General features: G+C 41.9%; 1 long non-coding RNA gene across 1 annotated transcript in view; it reads left to right on the top strand.

Moving 5' to 3' along the window:
• The window catches only part of LOC142761317 (uncharacterized), a 33,293-nt gene extending 10,029 nt beyond the window's left edge, over nt 1–23,264 (top strand). The window contains exons 2-3 of the long non-coding RNA XR_012883607.1: nt 6,041–6,151; nt 22,731–23,264. This is a non-coding gene — a long non-coding RNA (uncharacterized LOC142761317). The remainder of the gene's footprint in view (nt 1–6,040; nt 6,152–22,730) is intronic.
• The last annotated feature ends 1,387 nt before the right edge of the window (nt 23,265–24,651 follow it).

Here is a 24,651-nt window from a genome sequence, read left to right as displayed (position 1 = left end):
TTTCGCCCGTTTTCCTGGATCCCCCAACAAACTCATTTCTATGAGTGATCCGTGAAAACGGGTCCCACACGGGTGCAAATCGTTTTTCACGGCTGATATGACACTACGCTATTGCTTCCGGCAAAACTACGGATCCGGTGCACAAAAGAGACAAACGGAAACCACGGGCACCGGATCCGTCACCATTGAAATTAATGGTGAGGGAAACGGAAACCTCTGGTTTCCATCGGTATCAGTTTGTGTCTGCTCATTGTCCCGTTCTGACAAAAACCTCCGACAGAACGTCAGAACGGGACCCCAACGCAGATGTGAACAGAGTCTTACCATTAAATGGATGTCATCCAGCATACAGAGAATTTATTCCTTCATGTAACCTGGGTACAATCCGATGCATTTTCTTCTCTTACACAATTTACTATACATACGGTACAGATGAGCAAGGCTTATTATGATATAACATTTTTTAGATATGTAATTTTACTTAGGACTGCAGGTAAACCTATTTAGGGAAAGTTAACACTGTGCAGATTTGAAGCAGAAAATGCTGTATACATCTTAGGCTATGTGAACATTACATTATATGAACATGTCCGGCATATGTGCTGAATGTAGCCATAGGCCCATATTCACCTAACAGAGGCCAAAAGATTGTCCTTTTGGCCTCCGTCGGGGTGGTATGAGCCGGCTATACGTGTGGCTAAACTGTGGCATACGTAAGAGATATACATCGGAGGTATTTGTCGGAGGTTTATTTGGGGGAATACTCCTATCGTGTACCTCTTATGTATAGCCCCAACGCAGTATAAACAGAACCTTAACGCAACAAACTCATTCAGATTTATGGAATAATTGTAGAAATGTTTGCAACAAATCTGCTGCATGTGAATAACATACCCTTAAAGTTGTTAGAATTTACAAACAATTCATATTCATAGGAGTATGTTCACACAGGGTGGATATGCTGCATAAAAGCACACAGCTTATCTGCCCTGTGCGCTGCAGTCTCATACTTACGTAGCCATGGCAACGCGTCCCTCTGCCGTCCTGCAGGCCGGCCTCCTGGGATGACATTTCATCCCATGTGACCGCTGCAGCCAATCACAGGCTGCAGCAGTCACATGGGATGAAACATCGTCACAGGAGTCCGGTCTGGTCGAAGAAACACAGAATTCTGGGTAAGTACGGATGTAGTCAAGTTTATCTTGACTCTGATAACTTGCTGCAGCGATATATATCACACAACAAAAGCCATTGAAAAAGTTAAAGATTCTTTCCATTGTGTATTTAATGCGGTTTTTGGTGCCGGAATCGCTGCTATTTGTTGCGGGTTTTACCTCCTCATTGAATTCAATGGGGAAAACCTGCAACAAATAAGCAACGATTACGCAAATACAATTGACATGCTGCGGAATGAAAAACAGCACCACAGGTCAATTTCGGAGCGTTTTTTCCTTTCATTTACGCAGAGTGTGGCTGTTCAAACACTTTGCTGCTATTGTTTTATGCTGCGGAATTTCCGCAACTAAATCCGTTGTGGAAAATCTGCAGTATTTACGCTATGTGTGAACTTACCCTAAGTGTTTTAATGGAAGAGATATGAACGTAATGAGAGGTACAGAAATCTCTCCGCTAAAATCTTAATAGTTTGTCTTTTTTTGTTGTTTTTTACAGAAATATGGCAAAGATTTAAAATTGTACTACTTATCATTATGTGCTTAAAAATTTGTGCCCATTAGTCGCCCGAGGTCCAGCTGCCTGCAACCGAATGTATACATTGTTCATACACGGTACGGTCCATATAGCGGTCCTGTGACCTCGTCCTATCACTACCAGCCCTAAAAGGATTTTTTTAATATGCTATTTCCATTTAAAATAATTACTTCTTATCAGCACTATAAAAATACATAGAATTTGGAATAATTTTAAGCCTTTATCATTCACTTTCTGCACAGAACAGTAATAGCAACTGAACTATGTAAATGTAAAATCTAAAAGTTTAGACCGAGCTTATAAAGCCTGTAAAATACCTTTTTATGAAAAAATAATCGGCAAGCAAATCAAATACAATGCCATATCCTGCATTAAGACCGTGTGCTGAAGGTTTTCTGCCTCTGCTGGAATATGTCCCGTATTGGACTTGCCGTTTTCTGTGAATATCTGATCTGTAAAAGGCTGCAGAAACCTGACAAGGACTAAAGATCTGTTAAATTCAAGGACCACTGCTGTGAAAGTGAACATCTGCACAATTACTTACAGCAACTGCCACACTCTCAGCTTCTTTTTATTCCATTACAAGGCAAATAGAAGCCTCATGGGACCTCAGTAACAGCAGTTAGCAGCAGCCAATGGCAGGTGGAACGAGCAGGGAACAGGTGCTTCAGCTGGCCATTTACAGGGGCACTCCTAGCAAGACTTAGTAAGCACATTGCTGCAGAATTGGTCATTAGAACAGACTGAAAAGAATGTAATTTTTTGGAAAAGTGAGCAAAAAAAAAATAAGGACCAGAAATTTGACGTTACCTGACAAAATTTTACAAGTTAGTTAAAGTGTGAACATTATAATAAACCAGTCCGTGACCTCAAAGTGAAAACCATTTGGAGGAAAATGTTGGCAATTTGTAGATGAAAGATCCAGCATGAACAACGTCGACTTTACATGTCTTTAATACCGTCGCATTTTGCTACGTGGTGATCTAAGTTCTGTGGCGGTCCTGGTGTTACAGTCCTAATATTAACGGGGCATAGCTTTTAGTAGTGCTGAGGTGTAGCCGCATCTGGTGTCTGAAGTGGTCCCTGGGACATAAGAAGACACCGTTTTAATTTTTGTTTATTTCAGGTTTTTATTAAAGCCAAAAACATTGCGGCCAGATGTTTGCTGTTAGACTATAAGAACATATGAATATTTCTACAGACAAAGGGAAAAAAGTATTAAGACTTCACCAGTCTTAATAGAAAACAAGGTGGAGTAAGATGCAACAAATTTATTAAAAAGCACATGCCTTTTAATTAATTTGTCGCATCTTTGGCTGTCCATGTGACACTGAATAAAATATATGCCAGCCAGGAGCTGTTGTACATTTTTGCTATTATTTATGCAAATTACAGTCAATCGTGCCAGACTGCGGTGACCACACCCATTTTTTGTAAGCTCCACCCAATTTTAAAGCGGCGCAAGCAGGCCAAAGCTGCCCAAAAGTCGTGGAAGTTGAAAATGTTATCAGATTTTTATCATGTATTCTGTGTTAAAAAACCTCAGTATAAAATCATATACAATCGTAGCAAAATCATAGACAAAAAAATAGCGGTACAAAATGGAGCCATATATTTGTGTGGGTGCCATATTCAGGATCTATGAGACAAGGAACTCAAATACAGACATGTGTATGGGCCCTTGTGTGAACTTTTCAAGACACATCTTGTTTGGAAGCATTTTGTGGATACATTTAAAATAGACATATGTCCGTGTAAATATAAATATATGTGTGTGTGTGTGTGTGTGTGTGTGTGTGTGTGTGTGTATGTGTACATACATATATATATATATAGGTATGTGTGTGTGTGTGTGTGTGTGTGTGTGTGTTTGTGCTTGTGTTTGTGTGTGTGTGTGTTTGTGCTTGTGTTTGTGTGTATGTATGTCTATATATATATGTGTGTGTATGTGTATGTATATATATGTGTGTGTGTGTTTGTATATATATATATATGTATGTATGCGTGTGTGTGTGTGCGTGTGTGTGTGTGTGTGTTTGTGTGTGTGTGTGTGTGTGTGTGTAGATTTTCCTAGGAAATTGTCACTTTAAAGCATACCTAACTTTTGCGTACTTGAGAAGTAACAATATTTCTGTCCACTATATGACTTATAGATGGCATTTTTTTTAGCAGTTTTCCCCTCTACAGGATCTATCTTCCCAGTTGTCTCTGAGCTAGTGGGTGGAGCCTAACTGCTATTTTGTCTTCCATACACTACACACATAGATAGAGATGAGGATTCTCCTCTTATATCACACACACACACACACACACACACACACACATATATATTTATATATATATATATATATATATATATATATATATACTTTAGCAGCTTGGAGGAGATTATACAGCAGTAATGAGCAATGTAGCTGAGAGTCCAGCAATGGGCAGAGACAGTAACACTTACCATGATGCTGCAGGACATCTGTCCGTCTTTCCCACTATGCTCCTGCTGTGGGCAGCGTATGTGTGTGTCTCTCTCTTCCCCTCCCTGCTCCCTATTCCCCCTCCCCTCTCCATAGACTTGTATTGGCAGGCAGTAAAGAGACATACCCCCACTTACAGCAGTCCATCTGTAACTAGGGACGGATTTTGCTTGACAACAGGTGGTGTACAGCAGATAACACCTAGGGGCAGTAACTTCACAAAGAATTTGCATTGATAAAACAACAAAATTTTAACAGTAAGTAAGTATACTGTACTATTAGATTAGCATAAGTTGTTTGAAAAGTTAGTGTCCATTTAAATGAATAAAGTAAGTTATATTGAATCTTTTGCTACGAAAATATACATCAATCTGCTCACCTACTCCTGCTCTATAACATGCTGGCCACAGATTGGACTGCATTTTTAACGTAACAGGTTCCCTTAGGTTTTATTTATACAGAGCCATTGAACCCAACTGCGATATATAAGTGTGTTTGTATAGTTAAAGGCTATGTAGACCTTTGAAAACGATTATTTTTTTTAAATAAAAATGTGTATTAGTGTGATTGGTGAAACTTTGTAATTACATTTTTATTAAAAATTCTTATTACTTTTTTAGATGCAACTGCTTTGTATCCTGCATACAGAGTAGCTGTACCTTGCGCTGATACCTGAATCCGTCAGGTCAGCGGGACTGTCGGGTTCAATGACAGTGTGTCCTGCGTGTCTCTGATCGAGCTAGTACCGATCACATCTATGTTCATAACAGGTTTCTGCCCATAATGAGCACCGATCGTTCACATACGGTAAGTCGATCGGTGCTTCTTTACAGACCCTTTTACACGGGACAATGATTTCTGTATGGGGACGAACGATCGCATATACAATCGTTTGGTCCCTATCAGTTTGTATCATTGTCGACAGCACAACCCTTCTTTACACTGGGAGATGTGCTGCCAACGACGATGATTTTATAGGTTTCACAAATGATGTGATCAGCCAACGAACGAGCGTTTGCTTGTTTGTCGGCTGATCGCTGCCCTGTTTACACGGGCCAATAATCGTGAACAAGCATTCGTAAGTACGCTCGTTCCACCAATTATTGGTCCGTGTAAATGGGCCTTAAATGATAAAGGACATGAAAAGTATCTGCCAAAATTCTGTTTTAAATTCTAGGTTTATCTGTGCATCCTTGATCCGACATGATATCCCTTTAAGGGTTCATGCACACGACTGTTGTGTTCTTTAGTGTCTTATGCGTTTTTTTTCCATCTCACCCATTATAGTGTCTGACAGCAACACACGGAAGTCACTAGGATCCATGTTTTGCGGTCCACAAATGGAAATGGTCGTGTGCATGATGCCTAAAGTCTTTGCTATTTCTATTTTCAATAATTGTACAGCAGCTAAAGTTATCTTTAAAAGTATCACATAAAGTACTTGTCCAATACACATTCAATATCACAATGAAAACAAACGACATGGGATATCATTCATCATCAGCTCATGTGTATGGACTTTGTTGTAAAGTTCTGAGACATGCAGCAATTTAAAGCATCAAACTCACATTCACAAGATAGTTATAAAATAATCAATTTAATAATGTAACTCTCTGATCAACTAATAAATTAGAAAGCCTTGGTGTCTTTGAGTGTCTTTTTTACAGCTTGTAGTAAAGGTGTGGTTGTAAAGCTCTGACAGATGGTACTCAGCGTTTGACTCCTGCTGTGCCCAGCAGGACCACGGCTTAGAATGTTAGGACTGTCAAAAAGACTCTGTCTTCCAATTGAATAACAAAGTATAGCCTGGCAGTTGATTTCACATACAAAACTTGAGAGATTCTGCCTTTCATTTCCAGATATGTTTTATGCGTGCTGCACTTATCATCATCATCCAAGTGTTTGTGTCCAGAGGAAATTCCAGACACATCCGTGAATAGTGGCAGAAAATAGGAAAATGGCAACAAAAGGTATCGTAAGGCTTTTTCTTTTAACAATTGTTTTGTCAGGCTTGTCGAATGAAGTGATAATACGGTACAAGGAGACTCAAACAAATACAAATGTGGAGAAGAAAATATTATTCTGACTTCATAAATATGTACACTAAATTAGGCCTTTGTCATGCATGTGTTTTCAAGTGAAGATAGATAGATAGATAGATAGATAGATAGATAGATAGATAGATAGATAGATAGATAGATAGATAGATAGATAGATAGATAGATAGATAGATAGATAGATAGATAGATAGATAGATAGATAGATAGATAGATGATTTATGTTGTTTATACAAATTATTAAAAAAATATCTAACCAGGTATTTCTTTATAAGTTCTATAAAGATGAAATTTGTTTTATTTTAGATGTAAAGGGAATTAATTACTGCGAAAACATTTTTGCCATCCACTGCACTTTGGAAGTTAGATGTCATATATAATGACAGGTTTGTTTTTTTAGAAAAAAAATATATTGAAAAAATGCTTTGTATAAAACAGCATTAATAGATGATATTACAGTTTATTATTGTATAAAAACAAATATAAACATAGTATAACATATTTAATAAATATATTACCCGTTTAATAATTAGTAAGATACAAAACATTATATACATCTTCACGTTAGAGGGTTTGATTTTTTGCTATAAATGACCATAACCATAATCCGAATAATAACATTCTTCCTTCCTATCCTTGATCCTGTATCCTTTATTCTTTCCTTGATCCTACTTTTCTAGGACAGGTGAGGTTGCCTCGGCATTGTCTTCACAGTGCAACAAATGATAAAGGAAATCCCAGAGCGATAAGTGGGATCTTCTCATTTAAGTATTAAATAATTTTTTAACACATTTATTCTTGAACTCAACGTCAGGGCATCTGTACATGCAACTAGGACAGCAAAATTTAGGGTGCGATGAAGACACTAGAATGGGGTCATTTTATGAGGCACAGCCATAGGGGGTGCAGGTTTTTTGTTTGCAATCTATGAACATATACAGGGATTTTTGCACATATCATATTTTTATGGTCTCTAAGGCCATGTTCAGATGTGACAAATTTGTCACAGCAATTTACAGTACAATATAATACAATACTCTGATGGAAATATGAGCTTGCTTGGATTTTTCAAATCTGCAGCAAGTTTATTCTGTTACGGAAAAGCTGCGGATTTCACAATTTCAATGTATAGAGTAAAATCCACATGTAACACAATACCGCATGCAATCCACATGTAACAGTATACCGCATGCAATTCACATGTAACAGTATACCGCATGCAATTCACATGTAACAGTATACCGCATGCAATTCACATGTAACAGTATACCGCATGCAATTCACATGTAACAGTATACCGCATGCAATTCACATGTAACAGTATACCGCATGCAATCCACATGTACCCAGAATACCTATGTAATAGGACGAGATATGGAGCACCATACAGCCGTACATCTATTGCCTATAGCTTCATAGCACTCCTGTTGTGCTTCCGTTGGCTTTAAGGTTATGTTCACATGCAGAGTTTCCAGGCGTATCTCTGGGTGTAAACGCTTTGAAATACGCCTGGAAAAACGATAGCTAAACACCTAGAAACATCTGCCCATTGAATTCAATGGGAAAAATGGCATGTAGTTCAGATGGAGGGGTTTTTTACGCCGCTGTTTTAAAAAATTCAAAAAACGCCTAAAAAACCTTATTCGGCTACAAAAACGCATGAAAATCAGAGGCTGTTTTCCCTTGAAAACAGCTTCGTCATTTTAAGCTGTATTTGATTTTGTGTGTGAACATAGCCTAACGCCCACAGTGTAGTATGAAACTGAATGGACTCAGTATCCCTCCATAAAGCCTCAGTGCACACAGCTGTGCCTTCATGAGGACATGGACGCACTGGATAATAAGATAGATGCACATGTACACAGAAGAAATGCTGAGAAAACTTCCATCTCATTCAAACTATTGAAAATATATTTCTTTGTTCCAGTTAAAAAGTGAGTTAAAAAAAAATAGGGGGAGGGGGGGAGTGTTGGAGTAGGACGCGCCTATTTTATTAATCATTTAGGTGCATCCCTGGCCGACCGTGCGCCAGAAAGCAAAATCTACTCCACCTATAAACTTGTGAAGGTTTGCACCATAATTTCCACCAATTTCTGGCGATAATTATGGTAAATTTGCCAGGCCGTGGAAGGCCATGCCCCTCCACTCAGCCCCATCCACTTTTTTGGAAAGTGCCTTTGCGACTTTTCTACACCAGTAACAAATTCCCCTGAGTATTTCTCATCTGAATACTGCACATAAACTGACACTATGGCCCCTGTATCCTCACTCCTTCCAATCAGAGTTCAGAGATGAAAGCATACGCGCACCTTTGTAAATTATTTTGCAAATCACTGTTAGAATTGACCTACATATAAAGTTGAGTACCTTTGTAAATACATTACATTTCTGTACTATTCCGGAATTGCGGCCTAGATTAACCCTTTAACCCCTTCCTGTCGTAAACAACTTTTTCATTTTCGTTTCTTCCTCCACACCTACCAAAAGCCATAAAATGTTTATTTTTCCGTCGATCTAGTCCTATGGGGCTTGATTTTTGTGGGACGAGTTGTAATTTTTGTAGCACCATTTATTGTGCCATATAATGTACTAGGAAACAGGAAAAACATTATTTGTGGGGTAGAAAATGAAAAAAAACTGCGATTCTGTAAAGGATCTGCCAGGCACTACGTCTGTGGAGACTCCCAGGGTTAATCAGTCGACACCTGAGGCCAGACCTCTTAGACTGACACCGGCTCCCACCAATCAGGGTGGCAGGCTCAGGAGTGGGAGAGCCTATCGCGGCCTGGTCAGTCAGAGTTAGCTCCGCCCCCTGTCCATTTATACCTGCAGTTTTCTCTTCCTCATTGCTTGTTATTCTTTTGGATTCCTGGCCCCACTGCTGCTTGCTCCAGCCTGCTTCTGCCGTGCTTCTGCCTTGCTGCAGTTCTCCTTGACTTGACTTGCTTGCTTTGCTTTGCCCCTGGCTTGCTTCTGTCTCCGTGCCCGCTCGGGTTACTCACTTCGTCCTGGTCCTGACTGTTCGTTCGCCGCTCCGTTTCCTCGTGGCGTTCCGTGGCTACTGCCCCTTCCCTTGCGTGTTCCCTGTTTGTTTTCCTGTGCACTTAGACAGCGTAGGGACCGCCGCCCAGTTGTACCTCGTCGCCTAGGGCGGGTCGTTGCAAGTAGGCAGGGACAGGGCGGTGGGTAGATTAGGGCTCACTTTCCCTTCACCTCCTTCCTGCCATCACAGAATAACAAGCCCTTACCTAGTCTACCATTTCTCCTACGCTGTCGCTATCATGGACCCCCTTGAGACCCTGACCCAGCAGATGCAGGGCCTCTCCCTACAGGTCCAGGCCCTGGCCCAAAGGGTTGGGCGCACCACCTCACCTCTAGAACCCGACCTCAAGTTACCTGACCGGTTTTCAGGGGACCGTAAGACGTTTCTCTCCTTCCGGGAGAGTTGCAGACTATATTTCCGCCTTAAGCCCCACTCCTCAGGTTCCGAGAACCAGCGGGTGGGTATCATCATATCCCGACTCCAGGAAGGGCCCCAAGAGTGGGCCTTCTCCTTGGCTCCTGACGCCCCTGAACTTTCCTCTGTTGATCGTTTTTTCTCTGCCCTCGGACTCATTTACGACGAGACTGACAGGACTGCTTTAGCCGAGAGTCAGTTGGTGACCTTACGTCAGGGTAGGAGACCGGTTGAGGAATACTGTTCTGATTTTAGGAAGTGGTGCGTAGCTTCTCAGTGGAACGATCCGGCCCTAAGGTGCCAGTTTAGGTTAGGATTATCTGACGCCCTGAAGGATCTGCTGGTTAGCTACCCCTCGTCTGACTCTCTTGACCAGGTTATGGCCCTAGCAGTACGACTTGACCGACGTCTCAGGGAACGTCAGCTAGAACGCTTCAGTGTGCTCCCCTCTGACTTTTCTGCGATCCCCCCCGAGGTCCCGCCTCCTCGCCCCTCCACGGAGGACTCGGAGGTACCTATGCAACTCGGGGCCTCCATGTCCCCTCGACAACGTAGGGAGTTTCGCAGAATGAACGGTCTCTGCTTCTACTGTGGGGACGACAAGCATCTACTGAACACCTGTCCCAGGCGCAAGAATAAGAAGCCGGAAAACTTCCGCGCCTAAGTGATCATCGGGGAGGTCACTTGGGCGCACAGGTATTTCCCGTTAATGTGAAACGCAATAAAATTTTGCTTCCCTTTCAGGTCTCGTTTGCTGGCCGGTCTGCCACGGGCAGTGCTTTCGTGGATTCTGGCTCATCTGCTAATATCATGTCTGTGGAATTTGCTATGTCTCTAAAGATGCCTTGTATTGATTTACCTTATCCTATCCCTGTAGTAGGAATCGACTCTACTCCCCTTGCTAATGGTTATTTTACTCAGCATACTCCTGTTTTTGAACTCCTGGTTGGCTCCATGCATTTGGAGCAGTGCTCTGTACTGGTAATGCAGGGATTATCGTCTGATCTGGTTTTAGGCCTTCCCTGGTTGCAGTTGCATAATCCCACGTTTGATTGGAATACTGGGGATCTCACCAAATGGGGTAATGAATGTCTTATGTCATGTCTTTCTGTTAACTCTATTTCTCCCCGGGAGGAGGTAAACACGCTTCCTGAGTTCGTTCAGGACTTCGCCGATGTGTTTTCTAAGGAGGCCTCCGAGGTGTTGCCCCCCCATAGAGATTACGATTGCGCTATCGATTTGGTGCCTGGTGCCAAGCTTCCTAAAGGTAGGATATTTAATCTTTCATGTCCTGAACGTGAAGCCATGAGGGTGTATATCCAGGAATGCCTGGCCAAGGGTTTCATTCGCCCCTCGACTTCTCCTGTAGGTGCTGGCTTCTTCTTCGTGGGGAAGAAGGATGGTGGTCTTAGGCCGTGCATTGATTATCGTAACCTGAATAAGGTCACTGTAAGGAACCAGTACCCACTTCCTTTGATTCCGGATCTTTTTAATCAGGTTCAGGGAGCCCAATGGTTTTCTAAGTTCGATCTACGGGGGGCATATAACCTTATCCGCATCAAAGAGGGGGATGAGTGGAAAACTGCGTTCAACACACCCGAGGGTCATTTCGAATACCTGGTCATGCCCTTTGGGTTGTGTAACGCCCCTGCTGTCTTCCAGAATTTTATTAATGAAATCCTGAGAGAGTACCTGGGTAATTTTCTTGTTGTGTACCTTGATGACATACTGGTGTTTTCCAAGGACTGGTCCTCTCACGTGGAGCATGTCAGGAAGGTGCTCCAGGTCCTTCGGGAGAATAATCTGTTTGCTAAGACTGAAAAATGTGTCTTTGGGGTACAGGAGATACCATTTTTAGGGCAAATCCTCACTCCTCATGAATTCCGCATGGACCCTGCCAAGGTTCAAGCTGTGGCGGAATGGGTCCAACCTGCCTCCCTTAAGGCGTTACAGTGTTTTTTAGGGTTCGCCAACTATTACAGGAGATTTATTGCCAACTTCTCGGTCGTCGCTAAGCCTCTTACGGACCTTACCCGCAAGGGTGCTGATGTCCTCCATTGGCCCCCTGAGGCCGTCCAGGCCTTTGAGACTCTCAAGAAGTGCTTTATCTCGGCCCCCGTGCTGATTCAGCCCAACCAAGAGGAGCCATTTATTGTGGAGGTTGACGCTTCCGAGGTGGGAGTGGGGGCCGTCTTGTCCCAGGGTACCAGCTCCCTCACCCATCTCCGCCCCTGTGCTTACTTCTCTAGGAAGTTTTCGCCCACGGAGAGTAACTATGATATTGGCAACCGCGAACTTCTAGCCATTAAATGGGCTTTTGAGGAGTGGCGGCACTTCCTGGAGGGGGCCAGACACCAGGTAACGGTCCTTACGGATCACAAGAATCTGGTTTTCCTAGAATCGGCCCGGAGGCTTAATCCTAGACAAGCTCGGTGGGCACTATTCTTTACCAGATTTAATTTCTTGGTTACCTATAGGGCTGGGTCCAAGAATATTAAGGCTGATGCTCTGTCACGTAGTTTCATGGCCAATCCTCCTTCCGAGAAGGATCCCGCTTGTATTTTACCCCCTGGTATAATCGTCTCTGCCACGGATTCTGATTTAGCTTCTGATATCGCGGCTGATCAGGGTGCAGCTCCCGGGAACGTCCCTGGGGACAAACTGTTTGTTCCCCTGCAATACCGGCTGAGGGTACTCAGGGAAAACCATGACTCCGCTCTATCTGGTCATCCTGGCATCTTGGGCACCAAACACCTCATTACCAGAAACTATTGGTGGCCTGGGTTGCCTAAAGATGTTAGGGCTTACGTCGCCGTTTGTGAGGTTTGCGCTAGGTCCAAAACCCCTAGGTCCCGACCTGCGGGCCTACTACGTCCCTTGCCCATTCCCCAGAGACCTTGGACCCATATCTCCATGGATTTTATCACCGATTTGCCTCCATCTCAGGGCAAGTCGGTGGTGTGGGTGGTAGTCGACCGCTTCAGCAAGATGTGCCACTTTGTGCCCCTTAAGAAGCTACCTAACGCCAAGACGTTAGCTTCTTTGTTTGTGAAACACATCCTGCGTCTCCATGGGGCCCCAGTCAATATCGTTTCGGACAGAGGGGTACAATTTGTTTCCTTATTTTGGAGAGCCTTTTGTAAAAAGTTGGAGATTGATCTGTCCTTCTCCTCCGCCTTCCATCCCGAAACTAACGGCCAAACGGAAAGGACCAACCAATCCCTGGAACAATATTTAAGGTGTTTCATCTCTGACTGTCAATTCGATTGGGTCTCATTCCTTCCCCTTGCTGAATTTTCCCTGAATAACCGGGTCAGTAACTCGTCAGGGGTCTCCCCGTTTTTCTGTAATTTCGGGTTTAACCCAAGGTTCTCCTCCGTCTCCCCTGGTTGTTCCAATAATCCTGAGGTAGAGGATGTTCATCGGGAACTGTGCACTGTCTGGGCCCAGGTTCAGAAGAACCTAGAGGCGTCCCAGAGCGCACAAAAGATTCAGGCGGATAGTAGACGTTCTGCTAACCCCCGGTTTGTCGTCGGGGATTTGGTCTGGTTGTCGTCCAGGAACTTGCGCCTTAAGGTCCCGTCCAGGAAGTTTGCTCCCCGATTTATTGGGCCTTATAAGGTCATTGAAGTCCTCAACCCTGTATCCTTCCGTCTGGAGCTGCCCCCATCCTTCCGCATACACGACGTCTTTCATGCTTCCCTCCTTAAACGCTGCTCCCCGTCCTGGTCCCCCTCTAGGAAACCTCCTGTTCCCGTTCTCACCCCTGAGGGGGTGGAATTCGAGGTGGCCAAGATTGTGGACAGTAGGATGATCCAGGGCTCCCTCCAGTACCTGGTCCATTGGAGAGGATACGGGCCGGAGGAGAGGACTTGGGTACCTGCTCGAGATGTTCACGCTGGGGTATTGGTCAGGAGGTTCCACCTTCTCTTCCCCACTAAACCGGGTCCTCTTAGTAAGGGTCCGGTGGCACCTCATAAAAGGGGGAGTACTGTAAAGGATCTGCCAGGCACTACGTCTGTGGAGACTCCCAGGGTTAATCAGTCGACACCTGAGGCCAGACCTCTTAGACTGACACCGGCTCCCACCAATCAGGGTGGCAGGCTCAGGAGTGGGAGAGCCTATCGCGGCCTGGTCAGTCAGAGTTAGCTCCGCCCCCTGTCCATTTATACCTGCAGTTTTCTCTTCCTCATTGCTTGTTATTCTTTTGGATTCCTGGCCCCACTGCTGCTTGCTCCAGCCTGCTTCTGCCGTGCTTCTGCCTTGCTGCAGTTCTCCTTGACTTGACTTGCTTGCTTTGCTTTGCCCCTGGCTTGCTTCTGTCTCCGTGCCCGCTCGGGTTACTCACTTCGTCCTGGTCCTGACTGTTCGTTCGCCGCTCCGTTTCCTCGTGGCGTTCCGTGGCTACTGCCCCTTCCCTTGCGTGTTCCCTGTTTGTTTTCCTGTGCACTTAGACAGCGTAGGGACCGCCGCCCAGTTGTACCTCGTCGCCTAGGGCGGGTCGTTGCAAGTAGGCAGGGACAGGGCGGTGGGTAGATTAGGGCTCACTTTCCCTTCACCTCCTTCCTGCCATCACAGATTCCTCCATTGTTTTTTGCACTTAGCTTTTGCGGAATTCACTCTGCAATTAAAACATGTTAGCTTTATTCTGCGGGTCAATACAATTACGGCGATACCAAATATATATAGTTTTTTCTATATTTTACTACTTTTAAAAGTAAAAAACGAAGTGTAAAAATTTGTATTTATTTTGTGTCGCCAAATTCTGAGAGCCATAACTTTTTTATTTTTCGGTCGATTCAGTGGTATGAGGGCTTATTTGTTGCGGGATAAGCTGTAGTTTTTAAACATACTATGTTTGGGTACATGCGACATTTTGATCACTTTTTATTCCATTTTATGTGGGAGATTAGGTGACCAAAAAGTGGCGATTCTGGCGTTTAGAATTTTTTTTTTTACGGCGCACATCGTGCGGGTTAAATAATGATATATTGTAATAGTTCATACTTTTACGAATACGGCGATACCAATTATGTTTATTTATTTAGTTTTTTTACTATGCTCTAGGGGGAAAATGGGAAAAGGTTTTTTTTTTTTTACTTTTAATTTCTATTTTATTTTTACATAAGAAAAACCTTTATTTTACTCATTTTAACTGTTTTTATCAGTCCCCCAAAGGGACGATCGTTGGATCGTTTGCACTATATACTGCAATACTAATGTATTGCAGTATATCAACTTTCTGACAGGCTTCAATTGAGCCCTGCCAGAGGCAGGGCTTAGTAGGAGCACAAAAATGGCTGCCTGGGGGCCTTCATTAGGCCCCCAGGCAGCCATAGCAACCATCACCACCCCACGATTGGGCGCGATGAGCTGCTAGATGGGGTCACCCCCTCTTTCTAACTATTTGAATGCCACGGTCGCAAAAGTGGCATAGCTAGCTCAGGGTCTGCATCTGACCGAGGAACAGTCGGATATGAAAAGGTAAAGGGGACTGGATAAAGAAGGTAGAGGTTCACTGCTGCCAAGATCTGTGCAGAGGATTGTATAGCGGTAGATGACTAAATTATGTTGATCAGAGTAATTACAACAACGCCCTGGAGAGACAGTAGATAGCACATAATATTGCCATTTTGATATGTGTCAAAAAAAAATGTTCAATGTTATTTAATGTATGCTGCTGTGAGAACTTAGAGACAAATGTCTGTTGTTTTCTTTTTGTATTAGTATTTTACACGAGTGAAATAATAAAAAATGTTAAATGAGCGGGATGACGCTCGAGCACGATCCCGCTCGTTACTGCGAAGTGTCGGCTGTAACATACAGCCGACATCCGCATCATATGGAGCAGGTTCACTCCGTGAGCCCGTTCCATACTTCCCCTTCCTGGCTATGATGTATGGATACGTCAAATGTCGGGAAGGGGTTAAAGAACCAGACATTTTTTGTTTTTGCATTTTAGTTTTTTACTACCTGCATTCCAAGAGCCATAACTTTTTTATTTTTCCGTCAATAGAGTGGTGTGAGGGCTTATTTTTTGTGGGGGAATTTTAGTTTCTATTGGCACCATTTCAAGTACCATATAATGTACTGGTAAACAGAATAATTTTTTTTCGTGGTCTGTAATTGGAAAAAAACTGAATTCCGCCATTGTTTTTTGGGTTTCATTTTTATGGTTTTAACCGTGTGGTAAAAACGACAACTTAACTTTATTCTGCAGCTCAATACAATTATGGTGATACCAAATTTATATAGCTTTTTTTATATATTTTACTACTTATGCAAAGAAAAAACTGTTAAAAAATAGTTTTGTTTCACCACATTCTTGGGGGGCCGTAACTTTTTTATTTTGTCATCAATTGTGCGGTGTGAGGGCTTATTTTTTGCAAGACGAGCTGTGGCTTTTATTGGTACCATATTTTGATACATACTATATTTTGATATACTTGTTATGCGGCCAGGAACAGAGCGATCTCTGTTCCTGGCCGTTAGAACAGTGTGTCAGCTGTGCTACACTGCTGACACCTGCAGCATATGGAGTGGGTCCCCCGCTCCATGACGTACAGTTTCGTCATGACGCGGGAAAGGGTTAATGCCCAGAGCTGCATTTAGAATTCTGCTGGTTTCAGAATTGTAATGTCCCAGCATTCCTTGCACAATGCCTGTACAACGCTTAAGCTGGCCATACACATTTGATCTATGTCGACCGGACCCTCCGAATTCGTCTAGTGGCGTCTAGATTTTTATCGGGGCAGAGAAGGGTTGAATTTAAACATTTCCGATTATTTTCTTCGTTAGTAGATGGGCTGCTGCCAGAGGAGTTTGACAGCTGCATTTTCCCTTCTCCCTATTGAAAACACATGCACGAACATTCGGCCAACAGCTATCTAAAGTGTATGGCCAGCTTTAGTCTGGTAAATTGTATTCTGGAAAGCGACATCTTTACACCAGGCACTGTGCAGCAATCTGATATAGGCGACTGCAGTGCATTATAGGAGCTCAGCTAAACTATTAGAGGTGCGTCCGACAACATGCTTGTGGACTGTTTCCAATGGAAACCAGCAGAATTGTAAAGACAGCACAGGACTATATGTAGATGATAGCTACAGTAAAAATCCTTTTAATCTGACATTAAAGCAGATCTGTTGGATATAACATACTGGGGTGAACTTTTTATTTATACTTTTTTGGACAAACATGTTAGACTTTTTTGGCTGCTCCTCCTGCTCCTGCTGTGCGCTCAGTTTTAACAAAGGAAAGACACTTTCTTTGGTGCTGATACCTCTAGACATAGTGAAGTCCCCATTCTTATGTTTAGACGCCATTGCATAAAAAAAAATCAATAAACAGATCTCTGTATTCACGTGCCCTGCATACATAGTAGTTAGGTCTCCTTGCCTAAGATGTCTTTGTTCTGAACTAAACAAGCACAATTTTCTAATATTTCTTTATAATGCAATCCATGCTTTTCATTTAAGGATTACTTTCCACTTTTTCTACCATAAGTTGCTCACTTAACTAAAGTTAAAGTCAAAGAAATCAATTGGTCTCATAAAATATGGCAATTGATTGGCCACAGAATTGTGATTCCATTTGTGAATTTGATGCAGAATTGCTTTATTTCTGGTCTGATCCCAAAAATTTGAGTTCGAGCCTTGCAGAGAAAAGTGAGACATGGGGGTCATTTCCCCCTGCAGTTTTCTGTTAAGGACCTATTAGGTGAAAAGACACAAAATAAGAAAAATAAAAAGCGCTCAGTCGCTTCACTTCTGTTCGCCTTTTTACGGAAAGCCGATGTATCGGAGTATGGGCTCATAGACTTTCTCTGATACACTGATTTCCGGAAAAATCTGAACAGAAACGAAGCGGCTGAGCGCTCACACGAGCAATTCTGCCGCTTCGTTTTAGAGATTGGTGGGGGTCTCAGTGCTCGGACCCCCACCAATCAAAACTTCTGACATGTCACTATAACATGTCAGAAGTTCATTGAACGTTTAGCTACACTTTAACTGTGAGAAGTATTATGTTTGTAAGGTTTTTAGCATCTGAATGTGAAATAAAGTGTTTTCTTTCCCTGACAGTAAGCAGAGAACTTATTAATGATTAAAGGGGTTATATGGGGACCAAAAATTATTAGCAGTGTAGTCACTGCAGTATGTGAGTACACTCGCTAATATACGTTACGTTCCCCCTGTCACGCTGATTCTGAGATTTGTATAGCGCTGCTGGGGGACCGGAAGTCCAGTTGCACAGTCTTCTTTGATGACAATACGACTCTTCGCCATGTGACGGCCCCGCTGTACAGTATGTAGTACTCTATGTGGGCAGTAGTACATCGATTATGCAGAGTACTGCGGGGCCGGTCACATGACGAAGAGTCGTATTGTCATCAGAGAAGGCTGTGCAACTAGACTTCAGGGTCCTTCGGCAGCGCTATAAAAATCTCAGAACCAGTGCGACGGGGGACTGGAATGTATATTAGCGAGTGTACTTACATGCTGCAGTGACTACACTGCTAATAATTTCTGGTCCCCACATAACCCCATTAAGATTTATTTACATATGTCTGGACAAACCTGTCGAAGTGTCTGTCCAGGCAACAGTTATTTGGAGAATTTAGGTTCAATAAACCTTTAATACATTATCTAATTTTATGCATAAAGTTTAAAATATTTTTTATATGCAAAGTTAAAAGCAGGGTATATTTATTTCTTACAATGAAGACATTTCGTTCAGACAATTTCTACTTTTTATTAGCTAACGAGTTATTTTTAATGTTAACATTATGAAACAGGAGAGGGAGCTATTATTTCATGAAATAATGCTTTTGAACTCGCTTAATTCCAATATGAGCTATCGAGGGAAAAACTGTTTTCTGCTGAGCTCTGGAAAATAAGATAAAATGTATTTTGCCAGCAAATTATACAGTACACAATTGATATAATTAGAAAGAAAATATAGTCTAGATTTCCGGGAGCAGAAATTCTTATATTTCTTACACTAGAATACAGCAGTTCTGTTAGTGTAGAAAGGAACAAGGGGTTTACAGAATCTTTGTCGTGATATGGAGAAAGCCAAATGACCACTGGAATCTCTGGACACCAGGGACAAAACATTAAAACACTAAATAATGGTAGCTACACACTGAAACACTGAATGTTAACCACTGGATTACCAGAGGTATAGTGTTATCCACTGGACCACTAGGCTCTGGGTAGGAAGCCTATGGGTCACATACAACAAATTCTAGGCTACCAGACCACTAGTCACTGAGTGAGAACATTACCACTAGTTTACCAGGGGCAATACATTTCTCCACTAGATCACTTTGGGCATAAACCTTTCACACTGGGTAGCTAGATCATGGGCATTTTTTAAAAAGTCGAGTAAGGGCAGGACATGTGCTCGATGGCTCACTAGAGAAAGAAAACCATTTTGTTAGAAACAGGCAGGGGCAGCTTATAGGGATTGCACAAGAGGCACATGCCCTGGGACATCTACCACTTTGGGGACTTAGTTTTGCTTACTGCCATTCTACAGGAATTGGGGTACATAGGGATCAATAGCAATCAATACCAACCTATAAAAAATATTTACAAAACATCTTTACCTGCTAAAATCATTAGATGGTGACACAGGTGAAGGTCCATGGGCTCTACCATCCACTCATTTCCTAAACAAAGAGCCACAGGACTTTATATAATATCCAAACCCCTTTGGTGGACCGTTGATTTCTTCACTTTCAGAATTGGTGGGAGTTGGAAGCCCAATGATGCCTGACATGGTTTTAGGTGAAAGTCCCCATGAATAAATCCTGAATGTCCACTGACAGTAGGGACCTGCAATTCATTTATGGAAGTACCAAACAGTTTTCTTTCTCTTCGTCACTTGCATAACAGATATCAACAAAAAAACAAAAAAATGTCTAATAAGCCCAAATAAAACTCAATTACTCCAAAATAAATATTATGATCATCTTTATTAGTCCCCAAAGGACAAAATACCCCCCGACAATAACTAAACAAACATTGTACAAAACATTTAAAAAACATAAATTAAAAATGATCTCAGGTGAAAATAAGCCACACTAATCCACTGTAGATGATAGAATCACAAACGTTATATCTCATTAATTGTACATCAGAGGACAAAAAATACCTAGGATCGTCCCACTGAATGTACCACCGTTCTAATCAGACTAAAGTGACAAAGTGCAAGAAATTCAATAATAGAATTGATACCTGTGGTGGACATGATGGCAGATGAAGAGGTATGCACTGAGGAGACACCTCGACTCGCGTTTCGCACCCTTTGTCAGGAGATGATGAATGCTAGCCACAAACAGGGGTTTAAATACTAAGCCAAATAAATGCTAGCCCCAAACAGGGGTTTAAATACTTAGCCAAATAAAGCGGCTTTAGTCGGCGCATATCGCCTCCCGTGCCCATCCAGTCCCATAACTACCGCGTCGCTTCCGTCCATTGATGCAGACTCAATTGCGCACATTCAATGCACTGACAACTTCCGGTATGGTTCTGACAGAGACGCTCAACGCGCATGCGCACAGACTGCAAGTAGAAATACGTGTCAAATAGTGAAAATCACCCTTTCAAATAAATACCATGTCAAACAGGTGAATAGGCAAAATCATCGCCATCATGTCAAACACGGCAAATGCAATCATAGTTCAACAGTTATTAGACTATAACATTATAGACAATATTATCAGAGCATATCAGTACTATCGTATATCATTATTTATTTTCCAAAAATTGCCATGTCTTACATCAAATCAAGTATATCAGAAAATATATCTAAATATCCAGTACACGTAGAATACCAAAATATGTATAGCACAAGAAAAATAAAGAGCACAAATTACCGGGACCATGAGAGGGAGAGAACCGTCCGTGCTCAACACGAGCGGTGCATATCCCCCGCAAAGACCCAGTAGTTGCCCGTACTGAAAAAACAGCAAAGAGTGTGTACACACTACACATGCAAACCGCAAAAAAAGATCATTATAAGTACGTAAAGAATGTATAACAATATAAATTAAATGAAAATAAAATAGTTTTAGAAGCCCCTAACAAAGCATTCAATGATCTTGTTTTGTGGTTTGCATGCGTAGTGTATACACACTCAGTTAGCTGTTTTTTTCAGTACAGGCAACTACTGGGTCTTTGCGGGGGATATGCACCACTCGTGTTGAGCACGGACGGTACTCTCCCTCTCATGGTAATTTGTGCTCTTTATTTTTCTTGTGTTATACATATTTTGGTATTCTATGTGTATTGCATATTTAGATATATTTTCTGATAAACTTGATTTGATGCAAGACATGGCAATTTTTGGGTAATAATTAATGATATACGATAGTAATGATATGCTCCGATAATATTGTCTATAATGGTATAGTCTAATGACTGTTGAACTGTGATTGCATCTGCCGTGTTTGACATGATGGCGATGATTTGTCTATTCACCTGATTGACATGTTATTTAAAGGGTGATTTTCCCTATTTGACACGTATTGTTACCTGCGGTCTGTGCGCATGCGCGTTGTGTATCTCTCTCAGAACTATATAGGAAGTTGTCAAAGTGCATTGAATGTGGGCAAGTGAGTCTGCATCAATGGACGGAAATGACGTGGAAGGTATGGGACTGGATGGGCGCAGGAGGCGTTATGCACCGACTAAAACCGCTTTATTTGGCTAAGTATTTAAATCCCTGTTTGGGGCTAGCATTCATCACCGCCTGACGAAGGGTGCGAAACGCGCGTCAAGGTGTTTCCTCAGTGCATAATTTTCATCTGCCATCATGTTCTCCACAGGTATTTAATCAGTTCTATTATTGAATTTCTTGCACTTTGTCACGTCGGATTGGAACTGTGTTACATCTAGTGGGACAATCCTAGGTATTTTTTGTCCTCTGATGTACGATTAAGGAGATATAACATTTGTAATTCTATCATCTACCGTGGATTAGTGTGGCTTGTTTTCACCAAAGATCATTTTTAATGTTTGTTTTTTAACTGTTTTGTACAATGTTTGTTTAATTATTATAGGGGGGTACTTTGTCCTTTGATTGGGGACTAATAAAAATTATCATAAAATAGATTTTGGAGTAATTGAGTTTTGATTGGGCTTATTAGACATTTTTTTGGTTTTGTGGACTATAAGTCCTATGTCTTATGCTATAGATATATGCTCTGGATATATATAAAGGTTATCTTAACAGATATCAAACATATTTCTTTCAGTGAAAATGACAAGATTGAGCCGTGGGAATAAATAATAGTTGTAGACTGGCATGTCATCATTTTTTTGTGCCAGTTGTCAAATCAATATATGAGCACTGCATATTACACTGAGAAATATATGTCTATGAAATTGAATACAGACTTTGGTGGATGACACCTAGTTTAAAATCAAACTTCAACCAGCATGGCCAGAGTTAATCATTGTCTTCAATCACAACGTAATATTTTCCCTGCTACACATCAAGCCAGCTTGAATGACATTATAAAACAACACTGTCCATTTATAAGAAGACGTTTCAGAAGGGGTCAGTGCTTCCGAGCATGATAATGAATCTTATTTATGATCAGTCGGCAATGTGCTAATAACATGGGAGGCATGAGTCGAATATGATATAAGATGAATTATTCACTAAAATGTGTCAATGGGAGTTTCTCTAGTTTCAGGCCAAATCAGCACTAATATATTACTGAGTGGCAAACCACTAGACATGATGTGGGTGTTCTTATACGAGCCATATGTGAATGACAGCTGGTTTATAATCATTGACATAGTCTGTTGCTTCATCATATTTTTCATTTTGTGGTCATTTGCATGTGAAACAGTGCACAATAATGGTATGGTGTCATAATTTCCTCATGTGTGAACCTCCATAAAAAAAAAGGTTAAAAGAGTATTGGAAAATATAACACATAAAAAAAAATAAGATATTTATCAATACATTTTTCTGCAAATACTGATGCTGATACTGATGAACATTTTGCGCCTTTTATAGTAATAATCCAGTGTCCCTTTGTGCGCACACACCAGAAGAGGACATCGATGCACAAGCGCGGGATTTTGTGTGCTGGGGGAAGGCGAGGAGCTGTCAATCAAAAGTAAGGAGGCGGAGTATACTCGGGAAGACTTGAGGAATGAAGATATGACTCTCTTCAAACTAAGATTTGACTCTTTTCATACGAAGATTTGACTCTTTTATGCTCATTAGCATACGGTGTGGGAACACTAAAAAACTGAATGCTAAAGCTACAGAGCCGACTAAGAAGATAATTATATGTTATATAGAAATGATTGTTCACCCACTACCACCAGGTATTGCTGGTTTAATAGGTGAAATGCTGGTGACAGGTTCCCTTTAATTAAAGGCTTTCCTTAGTTTAAAGGGGTTGTCCACCTTCTGACAACTGATGACCTTTCCACCAGATAGGTCAGCAGTATGTCATCGGTGTGGGCCCGACACCCGGACCCCACACCGATAAGCCGCTCCTGTGGCCTGCGGGCACCGGATGTGGTGGCACATAATGCTATATACAGAGCCCGGAAGCAGTTGGCTCCGTACATAGCATAGCGGCCGTGCTTCCGAACTGCTTGTCTGCTCCTATACAATTGAATAGGAGCTGAGCTGCAGTACTGCAGCTCGGCCGCTATTCCGTGGCCGGAGCTAACTGCTTCCGGCATGTACGTCCGGTGCATGGACCAGCTGATCTGTGCGGGGCCAGAGTGTTGGACCCCCACAGATCATGTACTGATGACCTATCCGGTGGATAGGTCATCAGTTGTTAGAAGCTGGAAAACCCCTTTAACCATGACCACATCTCCAAAGCCAATGCAGTCAAATATGTATATAAAAATAATAGTGCCAAACATGGCCCATAAAATACTACCAGCTACATTAATGAACATGATCCCTAATGTCATATAATAATAATAATAATAATAATAATAATGACCAAAGTACATATATTTTGATACTAATACTAGCACATCTATTATAGTGACAAGCCACTATATATATATGTAGCCATTCATAGTGTATACATAATAATACTAGCAACATTGCATGCACAGTAGTGCAAATACCAGTGGACACTAGTACCAGTCATGGTACATACAGTATATAGTGATGACAGTCATGGAGACCCATGTAATACTTAATATAGTGTCCCCATAATAGCCACATATAATGCAATAACTTCCATTGTACATGTGGCAAACCCAATAAGAGATTGGCATGTGCTTAGTTGCTCTGCAGGAATTAAGGGTTTCTTTACATTCCCTCTGGGCACAGTAAAAGACATTGAGAATTCCTTCAGTGACATGTTTTCTTGATATGACAGTGAATCTTATTATAATTCTCCGCTCTACTGCAATCAGCAGAAATCCTGACCCAGAACTTTTTCATTCAATATTGGTACAAAAGCTTGATTAGCTATAATTTTTCAGATACTGTATATTCCTTATAAGGGCCAGTTCACACAGAGATTTTTGACACGGAAAACGCGTCAAAAAATGACCGAAAATGCTTCCCATTGATTTCAATGGGAGGCGGAGGGTTTTTTTTCCCGTGAGCGGAAAAAACGTATCACGGGAAAAAGAAGCGACATGCCCTATCTTTGGGCGTTTACGTCTCTGACCACCCATTGACATCAATGAGAGGCAGAGAAAGCGTATTTCGCAGCATTTTTTGCCCGCGAGCAGGCGTGCAGGCGTAGCAAAATCTGAATTCCAAACTGAATTTTGAGGCAGATTTTCCGCCTGCAAAAAACTCTGTGTGAACCCAGCTCAACAGTGCCAAGCAGTCCATACCCACATTTTTTGACGTGTTCAATCCTTGGTCTATAGCGTTCATTACGTTCGTCTTTTTTCTCAGCTTATTAGAGTAACCTTTTCCTATTTAGATATATAAATAACCTCCA

This window comes from Rhinoderma darwinii, chromosome 4 (assembly GCF_050947455.1).
Source record: "Rhinoderma darwinii isolate aRhiDar2 chromosome 4, aRhiDar2.hap1, whole genome shotgun sequence".
Classification (NCBI taxonomy): Eukaryota; Metazoa; Chordata; class Amphibia; order Anura; family Rhinodermatidae; genus Rhinoderma; species Rhinoderma darwinii.
The sequence above is the reverse complement of the archived record's forward strand: the minus strand, read 5'-3'. Positions and strand labels throughout refer to the sequence as shown.